This window comes from Scyliorhinus torazame, chromosome 9, assembly GCF_047496885.1.
Source record: "Scyliorhinus torazame isolate Kashiwa2021f chromosome 9, sScyTor2.1, whole genome shotgun sequence".
Taxonomy (NCBI): domain Eukaryota; kingdom Metazoa; phylum Chordata; class Chondrichthyes; order Carcharhiniformes; family Scyliorhinidae; genus Scyliorhinus; species Scyliorhinus torazame.
In genome coordinates, this window is record NC_092715.1 from 149,138,542 (window position 1) to 149,146,164 (window position 7,623).

At 48.7% G+C, this 7,623-nt stretch overlaps 1 long non-coding RNA gene across 1 annotated transcript in view; it reads left to right on the forward strand.

Annotated features, from left to right (window-relative positions):
- LOC140430031 (uncharacterized) overlaps positions 1–6,873 on the forward strand; it is a 134,812-nt gene extending 127,939 nt beyond the window's left edge. Inside the window, exon 3 of the long non-coding RNA XR_011949287.1 lies at positions 6,737–6,873. This is a non-coding gene — a long non-coding RNA (uncharacterized lncRNA). The remainder of the gene's footprint in view (positions 1–6,736) is intronic.
- Positions 6,874–7,623: the final 750 nt, after the last annotated feature.

Below are 7,623 nucleotides of genomic sequence, written 5' to 3' on the forward strand. Positions count from 1 at the left end.
ATGGCCAGTCAAGGTTACAGCCACAGTCACAGGAAAAGAAGGTTCAGCCGATTTTGTTACAATATCACCACATTTATGGCCACAGTCAGCTTCGGTAAGCCCTCATATTACACGTCAGGTCCACGACTAGTACCATGCCAGGGATCTGGGGCAAATGGTAAGGAGGGCAGTGGATCATTCGGATCCAACAGAGTACGCACTTCAAGTCATGCCAGATGGCACTGCCATAAAATATTTTGAGGCCCCTGAAACAATTAACACTCGACTGCAGCATCAGTGGGGACATGATGTTTTGGAATATGTCAATCCACAGGTCTGGGCGAAATACCCATCACAAGTGGGAAAGACAAATGTTACACCTATAAAGGTAATGATTAAGGATCATGTAAAGCTACCTTCCATTCGGCAATACCCCCTGAAATCCCAAGCTGCTCCGACTATAGACCAATTAATTCAAGAGCTGTTGCAACAGGGTATTTTGGTCCCTTGCCAATCAGAATGTAACACCCCCATACTTGCTGTGCCTAAACCAGCCAAACCAGACCAGTACCGATTAGTACAGGATTTACGTTCAATCAATGCCATCGCATAGCCGTTACATGCTCTCACCCTCCAACAGGATATTACGGTGTATAGCTCCCACTCGGTCATCGCACTACTGAGGCAACTGCAGACTCAGCATCTTACCGCAGCTCGTCAGAATAGGTATGAGGTATATCTTTTGAACAATCCACGTCTGACATTTAAACACTGTACCACTATCAATCCAGCCTGTTTTCTTAGAGGTCCCCCTGTCCATGAAGACGCACCTGGCCACGACTGTTTAGCCTTGATTCAGGAAACTACCACAATAAGGGACGATTTGAGTGACATTTCGTCAGAACAACCTGACATGATTATGTGTGGTCAAATATCCCACCGGCGTTTAGTTAATGACTTACTGCAGGCCCTTCTTATGCCCGCGCAGATTTCCGTTATTAAATGCGCTGCCCACACGAATGGTACAACCCCAGTTGACGTTGGTAATGAACAAGCAGATTGTGCAGCGCGGACAGCCGCGCAAATTCAGCAAGTGATGGTGCCTAAAATGTTAAGTCAGACTAAATGATCTACTATAAATATGTCTGCTTCTGACAAGTCAATGCCAACCATCCAAGACGTCATAAGGTTACAGGAGGACACTCCTGAGAGTGATAAACAAATGTGGAAACGGTTAGGTTGTACATATGATTCTGTTTCCTCTTTATGGACCACGCCAGCACATCAGACTTGTATGTCTGATGTACTGGCTTTATGGGTCATTGAATGTGTACACTTTGCAACTCATTGTGGGGCTCGGGGGACTAGTGATTTGTTGCTGGACACTTGGTGGCACCTTAAAATGCAGGGGTTGGCCCAGAGTATCAGTAATCGGTGTTTGATTTGTCAGCAATATAACACCGGAAAAGGTATCCCTTGTGGAATGGGGCAAACCCCGTTGCCCAGTGGTCCCTTTGAGACGCTCCAAATGGATTACATTGAGTTGGAAAGGTGTGGCGCACAAAGACTCCATGAGACAAATAGAGTGAAGTCGATGAGGCTTTATTAAGGTGTCTGTTCCCCAGCAGCCCGATAGTAAACTGGCATGCGGGGGAAGGCACCGGCTTCTTATACTTCGCCTTCAGGGCGGAGTATGAGGTCAACGGCCAACCAGGACCCGGGATCTGTCAGCCAATGACATTAGGGCTTCCAGTCCCACATGACCCCCAATACATACTACCACAAAAGGTGTCAATGTTATAAATATGTTTTGGTCATTGTGGATGGGTTCAGAAGATGGGTTGAGGCGTATCCGACTACCGATAATAAAGCTGCTACTGTGGTTAAAGTTCTGATGCGGGAAATCATTCCCCGGTACAGTAGACCAGCTCAGTTGAGTTCTGAAAACGGGCCTCATTTTCTTGGACAGATTAACCTGCCTCCCTTCTCCAGTGCTATTTTACAGGTGTGGAGCATGATGGGGTGGCTACGCACCGTCTGTGTGATATTTGGCCTCACCTCGCTTGGAGTGTTATTGGCGACGGACATGGAAAAGGGGAATATTAACTACATTTGTAACCCCAACCAATCTACAAGGATACATCACCTATGCAAAGGTGATGTTCTTCGCTGCCCCCATATACGAAGACATGGGGCGAAATTCTCCCCCAACGACGGGATGTCCGCCGACTGGCGCCAAAGACGGCGCCAATCAGACGGGCATCGCGCCGGCCCAAAGGTGCGGAATGCTCCGCATCTTTGGTGGCCTAGCCCCAACATTGAGGGGCTAGGCCGACGCTGGAGGGATTTCCGCCCCGCCAGCTGGCGGAAATGGCGTTTGTTGCCCCGCCAGCTGGCGCGGAAATGAGGCGCATGCGCGGGAGCATCAGCAGCCGCTGTCAGTTTCCCGGCGCATGCGCGGGAGCGTCAGCGGCCGCTGTCAGTTTCCCGGTGCATGCGCGGGAGCGTCAGCGGCCGCTGTCAGTTTCCCACGCATGCGCAGTGGGGAGAGTCTCTTCCGCCTCCGCCATGGTGGAGGCCATGGCGGAGGCGGAAGGGAAAGAGTGCCCCCACGGCACAGGCCCGTCCGCAGATCGGTGGGCCCCGATCACGGGCCAGGCCACCGTGGGGGCACCCCCCGGGGTCAGATCGCCCCGCGCCACCCCACAGGACCCCGGAGCCCGCCCACGCCGCCTGGTCCCGCCGGTAAATACCAGGTTTGATTTACGTCGGCGGGACAGGCAATTTCTGGGCGGGAGTTCGGCCCATCCGGGCCGGAGAATCCAGCGGGGGGTCCCGCCAACCGGCGCGGCCCGATTCCCGCCCCCGCCCAATCTCCGGTACCGGAGACTTCGGCGGGGGCGGGGGCGGGATTCACGGCGGCCAACGGCCATTCTCCGACCCGGCGGGGGGTCAGAGAATGACGCCCCTGGTATCGACTCATGGAAGGTCGTCAAAGTTAAGGAGAATGCAGGAGTCATGAAGCAATTGCACCGGTCCCGGCGATGGGAAGGGAACATTATATGGACATTGCCTTGTTTTTGGAGTACATGTAAATTTGATTTTGGATGTGTTAAGATTGGTGCGATAAAGGTAACATCAGACCGTCAGCAGAGCATAGGAAGAGATTGTGAGAGAGAGAGAGAGACGAGAGAAAGGACGGGGCATGTGAGAAGGGAAGTACAGCTCGAACGTAGGTTATCGGGAGATACACTTAATTTAGTTAAAGGCCAAACTGAGGAAAACCTGGGTAGTATAAATCACTTCTACCAGATTTACCACCGCTTGTATGGCCAGGGACGGGTTGTCTGCTACCCGAACCCCGCAGCGGTGTCTAGGTTATTTTCTGTTTCACCGCTTTGGGGCATTCCCCAAACGGTGGTTCATTGTCAACGTTCCGAGCCACTGCCCGAGCAAGTCACTCTTCCTTACGATCCAGGTTCAGCACCACCGGCTATTTGCCTTCCCCTTCCTCGGGATAATTCCCATTCACAGTATGATAGGCTGCAACGGTGGAGGGCATATATACCTAGCCACGTCACTCCCAATAGGGATTCCCGGTCGTACGAGAATTGTTTCAGCAGTGAAGGATACGGCTGTTTGCTGGTAGAGGTGGAAACGAATATAACATGTCTGTTCCCCACCTGTACGGACAGGAGGTGCCATATCACCCAGGCGTCAGGCCAATGCGTTTGTTACAACACCGCTTGCGCTCCATTGAACGCCGGCCTCCAGCTCCTTTGTGGCTGGGGGAATGTCTCTCATATCACTGTTGGGACGAGGGCTTTCCGCATTGCTAGGCGGCCCGAATGGGCGTTTCGAAGCTAGATAAACTGGGCTACTGGGGGGTTCCTTGGCTGTCAGCAATAGGAATTATTTTATTTGTGGCCTTACCATCTTGGGAAATGAAACCTTGGGAGCCCTCGGGGCAATAACCAAGGAATTGTCTCAGCTACGGTTGTTTGCAATGCAGAACCGGTATGCTCTTGACTATCTTCTGGCCCGTGAGGGTGGGGTATGCGCCACAGTGCAGGGCAAGTGTATCATGGGAGTTCAGGCCTTGACCGCTAACATCACTAAATTTATGGATCACATACGGGATCACCTGGACAGAATGCAGGATCCTGGCGCTTGGGGTAACTGGGGATTTGGGGGTTGGAAGGACTGGTTGATAAATATGGTCATGTATTTAGTGGTGGCTAGCGACTGCATCTTTGTGGGCCCAGCCATCCTTAAATGTGTGATGGGTAGAATGCGGGGTACACTGGAACAGATCAACGCCCCTAAAATCTTAGCTGTCAAAATCCATGAGGGTGCAGCAGATGAAGGGGGGCTATGCCAGGAATTGGAAATGCAGTGACAGATCTTTTTAGATGAGGGACCGTAGCTATGGATTGCATAGTTTGGTTATCATGGAATGATAAAAGGAGGGAATGACGAATGTGATATAAAATAGTTACTTTAGAGATATTAGTTACTGTAATGTAGAGATAGGCCAGTCTCATTCTGGTGAGTTCACAGACAAAGGATTTCAGACCGCATGGCAAAGCAGGAAGAGGTGTGTCCACCAAAGGAGGAGAACAGGATGCTGGGTAATAGGGGCCAGAGGAAGGGATTGGAAGTGACACAATCAGAATGTCTGACTAGGTCAGGAGGGGTATAGGCTGACCTATGGGAATCGTGTATGTGAAACTTGATACCATTTGAATTGATTTGCAGAGATCCCTTTGTCTCTTTGTTCATTCGCTTTCCGGGATGTAGGAGACTGGATGTGTCCTATGCTTCTGTGAAATGAAACAAGCTTGCAAGCTAAATAAAATAACTAATGCTGTACCTGCAAATCCATCTCGACTTTTATTGAGGCCAGACTGACGGGTAAAGAAATTTGGGATTTGTCATCTTTAAGACAGAGATGTATAGGTTCTTGATTAATATGCGGATCAGGGGTTATGGGGAGAAGGCAGGAGAATGGGGATGAGAAACATAACAACCATGATTGAATGGTGGAGCAGATTTGATGGGTCAAGTGGCCTTATTCTGTTCCCTTGTCTTATGGTCTTATGGCCTTATTTTGTTAGAAGTAAAGTAAATATAAAGATTTGCATTCATATAACAATTAATCATGCTTCTGTGATGAATGTAGGAATTTAAGATATATTGTATTTTGTGTATGTTGCTGTAGTGTTTAATAAAATTCTGGTTGGCAAGCCAGCTAGGCTTTTTGGGAGCCCTAAGTGCAATTAAAGTATCATAAAAGCTTGGGCTAATGGATTTTTAGTTGGGTTTGGGGATAGTTGGAGACATTGGGCAGGATTCTCCGTTGCCAAAATCGTATTCGGCGATCGGGCATTGAATGGGCTCCGACACAAAATCGGGGCCGACAGCAGTTTGTAGCTGGTCAGCCATGCTCTGCCCCTCCAAACTGGCATCAGCAATGTTCCATCCCTGATGGGCCGAGTTCCCGATGGTGCGGACCACGGGTGGTCACACAAATTGTAAACCCGGGCGTGGCGGCTGCGGACTGTATCCAGCGCCACCACACCCAGCCAGGATCTGTGCCGCTGGCCGAGGGGGTTTCAGCAAGGACTGGGGGGATTGGTGGGGGGTGGCCAGGGGTGGGCTGTGAGGTTGGGGATGGCGGGTTGGATCCGCGCACAGCAGGTGCCATGTTGTACGGCGTGAGCGCTGCAGGTCGTCAGCCGTGCGCATGCATGGCCTGGGACCCGGCCATTCTCCGCCAGTCTTCAGCGTGGGAGGTGGGAATTTCACACGGCGCCGGGGCTAGTCCCTCACCAGACCTGGAATCGGTGAGGGTTTCACGCCAATTGTTTTGGCGTAAAAGATTACACATGCTCCGCTGGCACCGGCATTTAGCCGCTGAAACGAAGAATCCAACCCATTGTGTTTCAGCTTGGAAAAATGATGTAGTTAATGGGAGGAGCCAAGCGGTGAAGCAGTCAGATGTTGAAGTTTCAGTTTAGGTTTTAGAGTGGGAAGTGAATGGAGGCCAAGCATCTGCCCCCAATACAGTTCAGTTAAAGATCTGTCTGTAGACAGACTAATAATTTATTTCAAAGCAGTTCAGAGTTTTAGCTGGGAGCTGGAAGCCAAGCTGTGAAGGAAGATTCTGAAGACTTCAGCTAGAAATCCTGCATTGTTCTGACAGGGTCAGGTCTCTTTCTTGAAAGCAGTCTCAAACGATCTCTCTTTTCAAAGTGGAGTTTCAAGATACCTCTGTACAGTAAGTATTCCTGAATGCTAACTGTATTTAAAAGTGGTTTGGGATCTGAAATGGTTCTGTATTTTAACTGGAAGTAAAGATACCAGTTAAGGGTTATTATGTCACTATTGATTGGCATTGTTTTAGGGGTAATTGTAAGCTGTTTTATTGTGTGATGTTAAAGATATTTTAATACTGTGTTCGTAATAAAGTTATTTTTGACATGCCATATCCCATTTTGCATGAAATCACTCCTGGAGTGATGTATCCTTTCCGCACAATCTTATAAAATTAAAATAAATATTGGGGTTCTGTCCAGTATCCGTGCCACTGTTGGGGTCTGGTCTGGTATCGTAATATTTAACAGAAATTTCACATCAAATGGTTTTAGAGTATAGTGGCTAGTAGGTAAACAAGTATAACTGATTGTATCTTATTTGATCTATTCTATACCTGTCACCTAAATTTAAAATATTTTCCTTATTTCTGCCTCCAAAGTTCCACCCTGCATTTTGAAGGTGTCAGCCACAAGAATATTTTAGCCTCTAATTGGAGTCAAAGGCAAGAGTCATCATATTACAAATTAAAATTGAAGGATGGAAAATCATGGATTCGGTGTACCGGATTGCTCAATACATGCTGCTGGTGGGCAGGTGAGATGAGTTCTTTGAAATGATCTCTCTGAAACTTTGCAAATGTATTTTGTGACTGGTTGATGAGCCTTTGAACAGTTTTCATTCAAATCTCTTAAAATTGGAGCGGCATTTTGGCCAGAAGGAATTTGGTGCTGGCTCTCAGACGCTTCTAGCCTCTAGACCACACAAAGGAGCTATGGACAGGAGCATTCTAACAACTTCGGGAAGACACTTGTTGGGTTTCACAAGTGGGAACTAGCCTGCTTCACTAACTGAGCCTGATCATGTGGCACAATAGTATAAAATAGGGGCATCTTATTTTGTAACCGTGTGATCTCCAATTGGACTGTTATTTGGATAAATTGCATTAACTCCGTGTAGGAAGCAAATACTCTCCTCTGGCTTTTTAAAATTAATTTACGGGTGTCGCTGGTTAGGCCAGCATTTATTGCCCATCTCTAGTTGCCCTTCAGAAGGTAGTGGTGAGTTGCCTTCTTGAACCGATGCAGTCCTTGTGGTGTAGGTACACCCACTGTGCTGTTAGGAAGGGAGTTCCCGGATGTTTCCCCAGCAACAGTGAAGGAATGGCGATATATTTCCAAGTCAGAGTGGTGAGTGGCTTGGAGGGGAACCTCCAGGTGGTGGGGTTCCCAGGTATCTAGTGCTCTTGTCCTTCTAGATGGTAGTGGTCATGTGTTTGGAAGGTGTTGTCTAAGGAAACTTGGTAAGTTACTGCAGTGCATCTTGCAG